The sequence below is a fragment of the Gracilinanus agilis genome, chromosome 4, assembly GCF_016433145.1.
Source record: "Gracilinanus agilis isolate LMUSP501 chromosome 4, AgileGrace, whole genome shotgun sequence".
In the NCBI taxonomy this organism is placed as follows: domain Eukaryota; kingdom Metazoa; phylum Chordata; class Mammalia; order Didelphimorphia; family Didelphidae; genus Gracilinanus; species Gracilinanus agilis.
In genome coordinates this window covers 81663459-81676427 of record NC_058133.1, presented here as the reverse complement: position 1 = coordinate 81676427, position 12969 = coordinate 81663459, and the positions used below count along the sequence as shown (strand labels likewise).

At 35.8% G+C, this 12969-nt stretch overlaps 1 protein-coding gene across 1 annotated transcript in view; it reads right to left on the bottom strand.

Moving 5' to 3' along the window:
• The window catches only part of SWT1 (SWT1 RNA endoribonuclease homolog), a 165463-nt gene that overhangs the window by 6320 nt on the left and 146174 nt on the right, over positions 1-12969 (bottom strand). The gene's annotated exons all lie outside the window — the stretch shown is intronic.

Sequence of the window (12969 nt, the reverse complement as noted above, 5' to 3'; positions counted from 1 at the left end):
CAGACATAAGCACCATGTAGTTTATGTATTGAAAAGAAGTTTCCCCTGGCTTTAGGCTAGTTGAGCTTCTAGAAAGATGTCAGTTTTGAGACTGACCTAAAGGTTTGAAATTAATCATGGCCAAGTTTAGAACTGAAGATGGAATAGGTCTAATGTGATGAGTTTCAAAAATTCCCCAGATGTCAAGGGGTTTCTGGATCAAAGACCATCAGACCTGCAACCAACTACCAAAAGTATCTCAACAAGCAGATGAGAGTGATATAAAGTCAGTGTCAAAATGGCCAGGATATTTGCTGCAGAGGGTCTAAATAAAAATGGAAGCTTTGGCACCATCTCACTGATTAAGCTCTAAGAAAGCTTAAAATGTGAGCAAGTAAAGGCATAAATCCACACACTCACAAAGATTCAAACAACTTCTGGAAATTATGAATGAGTTAATTACCTGAATTTCATGGAAACCTAAATTTGAACTCACCCAGAATTTTTTTTTCTATAGCATCTAAGTGTCTAAGCAACACTAATTAGCAGCCAAAAAAACATACAATATAGACAGTTCAAATCCTACTCTGGTGCCTTAGCGTGAAATGGGAGTGACTCTGTTCTAAAAAAGGCTATGCCCTTGTACAAGTTCTGGAACATAGTGGGTGCTGTGAAGATAGGATTAACTCTCCCCTTATATTTTTAGCTAATCAAATCAAGAACTTAAAGTACCCCTACTTACCATTAAGTATGAGAGTTCAGGAGTGAACAGAGTAACAACCAAAGGCCACTGCTTTCCCCTCCACCCCAATGGAGTGCTAGGCAAATTGAAAGACTGCCATTGCTTTTTGTGAAGAAGGGGGAGTGACAGGAAGTGATGTGGAAAAAGAAGCATAAAAGAAGAGACCTAGCATGGTCTAGCATTCATTCCCTTCCTGACGTCTGGAGAAATTGTTTCCAAAGATTCCTTTCCTGGCTTGAAGGAGACTTTTTCCCTGGATCCTATGTTAGCTTGCTGGGTGAGTGGCTGAGATTCATACCTTGGCTTTGGAGGAGGCTGCATTGGTGGAACCGGGACTTCTAGCTGAGGATTACTGAGAAATCCATACGGAGACAGAATCTTAGGGAAGCCCTGCCAGGGCTGAGCCAGACTTTACCAGAGAAAGGCTGGTAGGCTAGTTAGGAATCTGTCTCTTTATCTACATTTGCACTTTAATCATTCTTCCTCTTTGTAAATAAAAGCTGCTAAAAGTCATTTTGACTTAAGCTATAATATTTTAAAACTGGCAACCACAATATTATTTTATAACTCATATTTAGCATAAAACCTAAATTTAAACTCTTACAGTGCCAATATCACCTCCTCTTTAGTAACGCCTCATTGGTTATTAGCTGTATATTAGCTAAAGAATACAAAATCGGTACCAACAAGTATTTATTAAGCATTTTACTGTATGCCAGAAACTGTTTTCAGCACAAGAGATACAAAGAAAGGCAAAATACAGTCCTTATTCTTTTTTTTTTTTTAAACCCTTGTACTTTGGTGTATTGTCTCATAGGTGGAAGATTGGTAAGGGTGGGCAATGGGGGTCAAGTGACTTGCCCAGGGTCACACAGCTGGGAAGTGGCTGAGGCCGGGTTTGAACCTAGGACCTCCTGTCTCTAGGCCTGACTCACTCCACTGAGCTACCCAGCTGCCCCTACAGTCCTTATTCTTTTTTTTTTTTTTAAACCCTTGTACTTCTGTGTATTGTCTCATAGGTGGAAGATTGGTAAGGGTGGGCAATGGGGGTCAAGTGACCTGCCCAGGGTCACACAGCTGGGAAGTGGCTGAGGCCAGGTTTGAACCTAGGACCTCCTGTCTCTAGGCCTGACTCTCACTCCACTGAGCTACCCAGCTGCCCCTACAGTCCTTATTCTTAAATAGTTCATGTTCTGATAGACAAGTGGCAAATAAGAGAGATGTAAAATAAAATGGATAATCTCAGAGGGAAGGAACTAAGATGAATATGGACTATATACCTACACATGTTCCCGTAAAACTCTATTCCAGGCCCTCTTCTTTCTCTATACCCTTGCTTGTAGTGAATTCATCAGCTCCTATAAGTTATCTCAAACCCATCTTTCTCTTGAGCTTCAGGCACAATTAACTGTTAGATATCTCATACTCTTCATATGTCCAAAACAAGACTCTCTTTCTTGTCAACCCTCCCATTTCCCACATTTCACTATTTTTACTTAAGTTACATCCATTCTTCTAGTCTTTCAAATTCATAAATTTGGTATTGTCCTCAATTCATTCTACCTCCCCCCATAAATATGGATTTAGTAATCTAATGTCAAATATTTTATCTGATGCTTTCTCTTTCCTCACATAGTAATCTTAGTTTGGGCCCATATCATCTTTTATACTATTAAAATGGCTTCTTCATTGGTTTTCTTGACTCATTTCTCTCCCCACTTTGATCTAACTTCCACACAGCTGCCAAAGTGATTTTCCTGAAGTGTAGATCTGACTGTCATTCCCCTATCAAGAAACTCCACTCATTCCCTATTGTTTTTACAACAAAATTCTAATTCTTTGTTAAGCCCTACACAAAATCTAGGCACATTCTATCATTCCATCCTCATACATTATCTTTCTGAAATCTATGGTCTAGTCAAATTGACCTATCTATTCCTCACGTCTCTATTTGTGCACTGGACATCCTCCAGGCCTGGAATGCAGTCCTTCTTCCAATTTATAAAATCTTTCTCTTCTTTCAAAATATAGCTCCAATACAACCTACCACCCACAAGCTTTACCTGATATTTCCTATAGTAGGTATCTTGCCCACCTAACTACTTTTTAACAATTTCATATTTGTCCTGCATATACTTATGTATGTACATGTTGTCTCTGATAGAATGTTAGCTCTTTGAGAGTAAGGACTGTTTCATTTTTATGTATTTATATCCTTACATAATACCTAAGTATAATGTTTATTATACTATATATATATATATGTGTATATATATATATATATATATATATATATATATATATATATATGTTATAATAAATTAAAAACAAATCTACTCTGAAATTTTACAATTATCCTAGTTGTAATTGGGGATGAGGAATCAGTGTATCACAAGTACTATGCCAAGTTGGAAGACTTTGGGTATGGACCAAGCAATGCACTGTGTGGCTACCATCTAAACATTTCTACAAATTAAACTCAAAAGAAAATAAAGGATTGGATAACAGATGATGAATAGTCTAATTGTACCAACTAATGAAGGTATTTTCATCTGTTCATAGAGGTAATAACCATAGCAACAAAACTGGAGATTTCTGAAAGCACTACTGGAGACAAATCTATGAACTACATGTGTAAGCCAGAAACTCTGTATTGTGTTGTAAAGAATTAGAAATGCATTGTATAAAAACAATTGGTAAGAATAATCTTTTTCCTTTCAATATTTGGCCTTTTCCAGCTTTAAAATTCATCCTAAGCTCCAATTTAAGGAGATAAACCAACAGGTTTTTGTCTATTATTTCTTTGTGCATCATCTATAATAAAATTTGCTAGATCCAAACTTTCTTGCCACTCAGTCTTTCAAAGGATCTTGCAACTTCTGTTTAAAAACTACTCAAAAGACCCAAGAGGAAACACAAGTTTTTCAAGCAGGCATCACGATGTTATTTTTATACTCAAAACCACACCTTAAAATTTTCATTTGCATCTGAAACCAGAGAAGTTTCAAAAGGTGACTATATATATATTTTAAGCCTTTACCTTCCATCTTAAAATTAATTAATACTGTGTATTGGTTCCAAGGCAGAAGAATAATAAAAGCTAGGAAATGGAAGTTAAGTGAACTGCCCAGGGTCACACAGCTAGGAAGTATATGAGGTCAAATTTGAACCCAGGACCTCTCAGTCTCTAGGACTGGGTCTCCATCTACTAAGTCACCTAGCTGCCCTTCAGTGACGGTCTTTTTGACATCTCTTCTTCATTTCACAGTCACAACTGACATTTCTGAATACAGTTTTTGGTATTCAACACACATATGTTGAAAGAAGCTTAACAGAAGAGTCTGATACATTTTTCACTGTATTTATACAATTACTACAGTTCTAGCCAATAACCAAAACTTCTCCAACTTAGCTCCCCCTCAGAATCTTTTTAATTTAGACCACAATATACACCAGCCATGTTTCAAAATGCAGTCTAGGAAATGTAACAGTTTCCTGTTACCAAAAGCCCACAAAGATTAAAATTTGTGTTTCTCAACAAAGATGTTACTGAGGACAATGAAGCATATTGAAATGTATACAAAACATATAAACTGTTGGCTAGAAACTTAAAATATGCTTCTATAGCTTAAGGTTATAATTAACAAAGAATTCATTTCCTATGACAAGACTGATCTGCAATTTGTGTCTTATAAATTCAGGCATTTCCAAGAAAGTCCTACACTATTCTTTACTGTGATATAAACTTGTAAAGTCATGCTCTTGAAGATTGTGGCAGTGGAACAATAATTGGTCTGATCTACCATGTTAGAAAATCTTCAAGCCAGGGGATAGGCAGCATGTTTATGATCTGAGAACAAGACTACTAGCTCAGTTTGGAAAGGATTATCATCAAAGGTTAGCCACCAGGTCAGTATTTTGAGGACCCCAGAAATTTGTCAAACTATCTAAACTATGAAGCAGTTACACTCTGCAACAATGGAAAATGTTATCTACAATGCTAAAATCATCCCCAATCTCCAATAGAGATCGCCAATCTCCAATAGGATTAATTAGATATTTCTATGATTTTTGAGAATTTCAATTAGTATAACAATCCTCTTGAATTTTCATTTCTATGTTTTTCAAACTTAGTGCTAAAAGGCATTCTTTTCCTGACTTCTCTCTGTGTGAATTTCATATAAATGGTACCCATTCTTTTGTTTGAAAGCCCACTTTGGTCAGTACCAGGCCCAACCCTTTGCCAGGGAGTGCATAACCACTATGGGAAACAGAGACCTCGTGGCACCCTGGCTCTCCAAAGAGGCTGGCCCCCTAGACCTGCCATGACTCCTGGTTTCCAGAAGACTGGGATCTGGCCTGGACTGAAGTCAAGTCTGTAAAACCAAAGAGACTCAGGAGTGACACCAATAGGGGTTTTAAGAGAAAGGTGGGAGAAAGTGTTAGCTGGAGATTCCTGCTGGTGCTGTCACTTTCATCTAGCTAATGGAGTGTGCCAAAACTCAGATGTGTTAGATGCAGCCAGGTGATTATGTGATTTTCTCTCTCTACAATTTCTACAAATAAATAATTTAAAATTAATATACGATCTCTTGAGAATTTTAATCATATTTTCCTTCCTTCTAAGTTGAGGAATTTATTTTTTCCTAAGGAAATTAGGGAGTTGCTGAAGATTTTTGAGCTAAGTTATGACATGGCAAACTTCTGTCTGAAAAAATATTTTTGACAACTGTTTGGTGGGCACATAGAAGGAACCAATAAAAACAGGAAGTCAAAACAGGTCTTTTCAGTAGTCCAGGTGAGAGGTGATGAATATCTGAGCTAAGGTAGTGAATGTGTGATCAGAGAGAAAAAGATGAATGTGAAAAGATATTGACTTGCCAACCTGTTTCGAAATACTTATAGAACATTGTGGATCACTGATAATATAGAGCAGAAGTGTAAGAAAAATGTAATACTTTGATATTTATTGATAGTAATATAGGGAGCAACTGATATGGAGACAATAAAATTATATATAGAGATGATAAGTGATCAAAGAGAGTGGATGAGAACCAGACATTGAAAAAGTTCCAGGTCAGGGCATTCAAATTTAGAGTGGGAGATAAACAATGCTTCAATAAAAAGTTTGAGTGGAATAAAAGTATAAAACTCTAAAAATATATCATGAAAACCAAGGAAGAAAAACATCTCAAAAGCTATGAAGAGGTAAAAATAAGATAGGAATGAGAAAAAAGTCATTATATTGAGTAACTAAGAGACTGCTAGTAACCTTAAAGAGAGCAGTCTAAGTATTGTGAAGGGAAGTAAGATTTGCTAAGGGTTGAAAAGTGTGGTGATGAAGAACTGGATTCTAGATGACTTTCTAGGCTTTGTCTGAAAGGGAGAAGTATACTTTTAACATACTTTAAATAATCTACTCATTTTTATATAAACACATCTCAGTCAATGAGCAAGGGATATATATGTGTGTATGTATATAGACTTTTTTTCCTTTCAAAGAGATAGGCATAGAGGTTATTTGTGGGGGAGGTGGGTGGGATGAATATGATACAAACTTAATTCTAACAGAAGACTAAAAAGGCAAAAAAAAAAAAAGATTTTTTTGAAAGCTAACAAAAATTGCTTGTTTCTATGGTAATGTCTGTCCCAATTGTATCTGTCATTTTGGAGGTGCTCAATGCAGATGATTCTCAGATCTCTTTAACTAGCCCCAATATCTCTTCTGACATTCAGCAGTCTCATATCTCCTAATGGATCTATCAAACCAGATATCATTTTTATATATTAAACTCAACATGTCTCAAACTGAACTTATCCTCTTTCCCCATAAATCCTCCCCCTTTTTCTAACTTCCCTATTACCTCACATGTGGACTATTGTAATAGCTTTCAGGCTGACCCTTCTGCTTCAGTTTTCTTCCCATTCCAGTCCATTCTCTATAGAGCTGTCAAAATAATCTTTCTAAAACTAGGTCTGACTGTGTACCACACCTCTACCTATTCAACAAACTCAAGTAGTTCCCTATTGCTTCATATAAAATTTGTTATTTGGGTCTTAATACCTCTCATAAACTGGTCCTTCCTACTTTTCCAGTCTTCTTACACCTTACTTCCACCCATGTACTTTGTGATCTGATCACAGACTCTAGAGTCCTGTCCATTCTTTGCACGAGATACTACATATTTCTTGACTTTTCATTTTGTCTGGATGTCTTCCATGCCTGGAATTCTCTCCCTCTTCACCTCTACTAGGGTTCCTTGAAATCTCAGCTAAAATCTCATTTTCTACAAGAAGTCTTTTTCCAGTCATTCTTAGTGTTAGCAGCTTTCCTCTGAGATTATTTCCAATTTGTGCTGTTTCTGTGTAGTTGTTTGCATGTTGTCTCCTTCCACTTTCACTAAAATATGAGCTCTTTGAGAACAGGGACTGTTTTTTGCTTCTTTTTTTTTATTTCCAGTACTTAGCACAATGCCTGGCCCACAGAGGATTTTAATAAATACTTGTTGATTTGATTTGTTGGAGAAGAATTAGCAGGAAATAAATTGAGGATGAAGGCTCAATAGCAGTGAAAAAAAAAAGATGCTGTCTGCATCTTTTCCTCAAATACCTTATACTTAAAGACTTCCACCTAAAAGATATTACACAGCCTTGTGACTTTCCTCTGCTATTTTCTAGATTGAACTAGAAGAACAGATTGGGCAGATTAAGTTCCCAATAACAACTTAGTTCAAAAAATCTCATGGGCTTTACTTGTTATATGTTCAAAACATGTGACAATGAACTCAATCAATAAATAGGGATGAATTTCCACTTTATTGGCATCTAACTAATATACCTCTCTCTCTCCATATATACACACACACACACATATATAATATAAATATACAAATTTATTGAATGCCAAAGACAACCAAGACATTTCAACTACCCACAAACGCTGTTACACCATATTATACCTCACAACATGATCAAATATTACTGAGTGTAAATCACAAGATAGTAAGAAGCAGTTCCCTCTGAATACCAAATCAATAGCCTATATTAATAACAGATTTCAAGTCTCTTTATGAGATAACATTTTGTGATGACTCCTGGTGTATATTCACTCACTTTAAAAGATGACTGGAACATTTTCACTGACATTTTAATAAGTTTTGGATTTTTTTTTAAGAAACAAGCTAATGGCAAGATAAACATCTATCTCATAAATATTTAATATCCTATCTATTAAAAGAAAAATCCTGCTGTAGTCATCCCTGTGCCAATTAACAAAAGAATGGTGTTATACATACCAATCTTTTCTTACAAGAATAATCAAGTGATAGGTCCTTGGCTCAATGGATTTTAAAGTAAACTTGGACAATAATAATGAACTAAGAGAATGTGTAGCTAACCCTCACTCTCAGAATAACAATTTGGCTATGTTCACTCCTAGTGATACACAAACAGCATAGTGTAGTCAAAGAGCCATCCTCAAAGCCTGAAAGACTAGATTCAAACTTTGCCTCTAATACAAATAACCTGTGTCTGTTGGTGCTCTGGTCAACTAAACCAATGAAAACATGGGCCCAATCCCTATGCCCATACTGGTGAGGCCAGAGAAATGCTACACTTCTGACTGAAATTTTATTCAAACTGCCTTCCATAAAGGAAAAAACCTGGGTATGACTTAGCAGACCAAAACCTTTATTTTAATGTGGGAAATTAGCTCAAAAATGAGATATATAGCAAGGTAGAAGACATGGTCTCTATCTTCAAGAGTATTATAATCCAGCTTGAGAGACAGGCTCTATAAATAATTTTTTAAAAAACATTACAAGGCAAGATATTAAAAAAAAGTAGTGGGGTCAGCTGGATGGCTCAGTGGATTGAGAGCCAGGCCTAGAGATGGGAGGTCCTAGGTTCAAATCTAGCCTCAGACACTTCCCAGCTGTGTGACCATGGGCAAGTCACTTAACCCCCCATTGCCTAGCCCTTACCACTCTTCTGCCCTAGAGCCACAGTATTGACTCCAAGATGGAAGGTAAGGGTTGTTTTTTTGTTTTTGTTTTTGTTTTTTTAAAGTAACATAAGATTCATTTTGTAAATACAGAAGGAAATACACTAGTTGTCTGGACTGGTCGTAGGAGGTGTGAAAGACTTATGTTGCATCTGAAAGGAAAGGAATGAGAGAAAATCTAAAGAAAAAAGTCTTTATGAAATATAGAAGGGGAATAGGAAATTATATGGAATGCTGAAGGCTGAAGTCAATTTCTGAATGGACTTGGATTGCTTGTCTGAGAAGTATGGACTATTCTAGAAGGAGTGGCACAATGCCACTTTTTGCTGAAGTATTCATCTATACTCGAAGTATTCTTTTAGGCTCTTCTACTTCAAATAAATGTAATTCTTTTTGAATGAGATCTTAATAACATCAAAATATCTAGTATCTAGGAGGTACTTATGGTATGGTAAATCACAATATATAGATTAGTATATATATCCTAGTTTACCTAAGACACAGAAGCTAGGTAATGTTTCCAGGATCACAAAACTTAAAAATATCATGGTGTCTTCGACTCCAAATCTAGCACTCTGTCTACTATAGAACACAAATTCTAAAATAATATTCTCAATAGGATTAAGAAGAAAATGTAGCTTTACTATTATTATAACAGAATTCTGAGGTTAAAGATTCAAAGAGTAAATTCCAAATGTGTTATCTCTGCCACTTTTAGAATTCATCAAAATATGTACTCTCATAATATATTCACACTATAGACAACATTTCAATCGCAGACTGGATTAGCTCAGTATGTGACTAAGGCTCAGGGCCAATCGCTGAACTGTGTACTATGAATAATTGTTTCTGTTACATCTCTAACTTCAGAGATTGGGTTACTATATCATTCTAATAGAAGAAAAGCCTCAAATAGAGTTGTTTAAATATGCTGGTATACATAATTATTGTTTTAGCACAGAGGATAAAACTCTAGGTCTGGTTTGAGGAGGAGACCTGAATTTAAGTCTGGCCTCAGACACTTCCTAGATATGTGGTCATGGGCGAGTCACTTAACCCCAAATGTGTAGCCCTTACCACTTGTCTGTCTTGGAATCGATACTTAGTATCAATATTAAAACAGAAGGTAAGAGTGTATACACACATACATGTATGTGTGCACATGTGTGTATAAAATGATCAACTAATACACATATGTGTGTGTGTATGTAAAATGGTCACCTACCCAAAAGGCCAAATTATAAAATTTAGGTCGTTGTACATTTTAATTTCTATTTATTTGTCTCCTTCCTGTCCTTTATTCCTGCTACAGATTTCTTCCTAATTCAAAGTAAACAAAACCAAAATATGAAACTTTTCACATTGTTAGAATTATGTTAAAGATGTGAACTTAAAATTTTTTTCTTTTTTAAAGAATATTATGAAGATATTTATTTCCTTTACATGTTACAATAAAGCATTTCAAAGACCCTTTTAATGTGGTGGGCACTGTGCTAGGATTATAAATAGAAGCAATGCAAATATCTGTCTGAAAAAAAAGTAGGAAATAGCAGGAATAATAGGAATAATAGTAGGAAAAAGGAAGCAATCTCGATCTCAAGTATTTATTAAGGACTTAGTGCCCAACACTATACTAGATGTCGGGAATAAAAACACACAAACATGCTAGTTCTTGCTTTGACATTATCTGCCAATTAGCAGACCTACAAACACCATAAATTAATGCTAAGTTGCAAAACAGAAGGACATAGTATAAACACTTGGTAAAGTTTTTTGTTCCATTAGCTTCCTCCTATCAAGACCTTAATCTAACTTATCAGGTGTTGTTAAAAGTATTCAATATCATGTTCAAGAATGAGTTCACTGTTGTATATGTCCTCTGTCACCATTTAACCAATGTTTGAGGCTAAATTAAGAGAATGTAGGGCACACAATCACACTATGAACATTGAGGTCAATATGAAAATGCTTTTTCCTAATTTATATGGATAACTCTAGAAAGATATTAATTAGGCAAGAGGAAAACTGAACATACTGTACTGAAATGAGATAGAAATGTGTTTTCTCCTAAATAATTCATTTAAGTGCCTTACTCTTGGTTTGGCTATAGAGACAAAAACCAAAACAACTGACTGGTTTGATTACATCAATTTAAAAACCTGTTACTAGATGCCTGAATGAATTTACTAATTACTAGTTCAATTTTGTCTAAATAACTACCATGATAAAAAACAACAAGAACTTCCACTATTTGATGTGGCTCCCCTAAAATTCTTCCAAAAGGGAAGGAGACACATATTTGTGTAAATACGAGGACTATTTCTAACTAAATACTTTCACTTTAAGTGCTTTTGATGTTCAAAACTTACTTACCATGTAACATAAATTTAAAAATGAAAAATCCAAGTCCTCTACAGTGTATCTGGGTCTTTACTCCAAGGCTATTTCTTTGAGGCACTGTGTTAAGAGATCAGGACCTCTAATCTAATTTTGAGGAGACTACCACTGAGCAATTCCCTAGATTCATGAAACAAGCACAGTCTCCAAAGCATAGTTAATGAAAAAATGGCATTGGGGCTTGGATACATTCAGTCTGAGGTGGAATGTTCTTTGACTCTGCCAGGTATTTTTTGAGCTTAGTATCACAAACTAATTTTTAAATTTATATTGAAAAATGACTGAGCCTTTAGGGTTTCTGAAAAAGTTAAAATTGCCACAACAGACAATCAGGATTTACTCTATCTTTCCATTTCCTTTTATATCAGCTAAGTCTGTCTAATGCATCATCCTAGGCTTCTGAAAAAAATTTCCATATGACTTTGGGAACAGAGTGGATAAACAAGTGACCCTCTAAGAAGAACTGAAAAAAACTTAAAGGAGTTGGATAGATTTTAAAAGTCAGTCTAAATGATATAATCACATGATGAGATTTTGTTTTCTTCCTTACCTAACTATAAGTATTAAATCAAGGCTACTTTCAACCTGAAACATTTGCCTCTCTGCCGTAGCAGATTCTATATATTGTTTTTTCACCTATTCACTCCTATAGCATTCATAAGGTCCCTAACATTAAAACAAAGGCCTTTCTACAGTTGACTGGTTTTCACTTGCACAATTCCCTTTGTCACAGTAAATTCCACAGAAAAACTGCAAAAGAACTAAAAACTCAAGCACATTAAGTAATTACTTGCTTTCACATTATCAAGGAAGTAATATGTATGCCAATTAAGTGTAATCTACTTCTGCTTCCCCCACTGGATTGCAAAGAAAGTAGCTGGCACTAATATTAACGTATTAAAATTCTAAAAAGAAGGGTCTGTTCAATGTCACCTATCAACCATATTTGGCACAATGTCAAATAGTGGAAAAGAGAAGTAAAGGAACTCCCTTTTCTACTTCATCTTTTGAGGTTCTAATAGAGAAATTGAAAGACAAAATATATCTGGAACTGACACAGGAAGAGGAGGTCTATAAGAAACTATGCAAAACAGCAGTATTGTCATAAAGTCCAATTGCTTTTAAATAGCATCAGGGCTCTCTCACACAGCACCTAGGCATTATTCAAATTTCTTCAAAGTCAGAATCTCTTCACACACATCCTGCCTCCCCACCCCACCATCCCAGTCCCAATAAATAGTCTCTATTTCAACAGTCAACCCACTAGCAAATGCTATAGCTCATATAGCCTAGAAGTTTAAAAAGAAAAAAAAAACTTGGTGGCTGTTACCCTAAAGATATAGTTAGCATAAGAGAAATAAATTCATAAATGCAAAAAGATATGTCAAAAGGAAGAGTAAAGTCCAAATATTTTAGACATGTGGAGAGTTTTCTTTCCTTTAAGGAATTTTCCTTTCAGTCTAAATTGCTTATAATTTTTTTTGGCATGAGGGCAGATAAATGGCTCAGGGGCCAGAGTGCCTGATGGGAGATGGAAGATCCTGCATTCAAAACTGGCCTCAGATACTTCCTAGCTGTGTGACCCTGATCAAGTCACTTAACCCCAATTGTTTAGTTCAGTGATGGGCGAACTTTTTAAAGAGGAGGCCAAAGGAAAAGAAATGCTCATCTGTCAGTCTGTTTCTAAGGCAACTCTTTCGACGTTTCATTGTATTGTCTCCTACTCATTGTATTTGTCAGATTAGTAATAATGTCAGGCAGCCAGATAGAACATTTCAGGGGGCCACATCTGGCCTGCGTGCCATAGTTTGCCCATCACTGGCCTAGCCCTTATTGCTCTTCTGCTTTG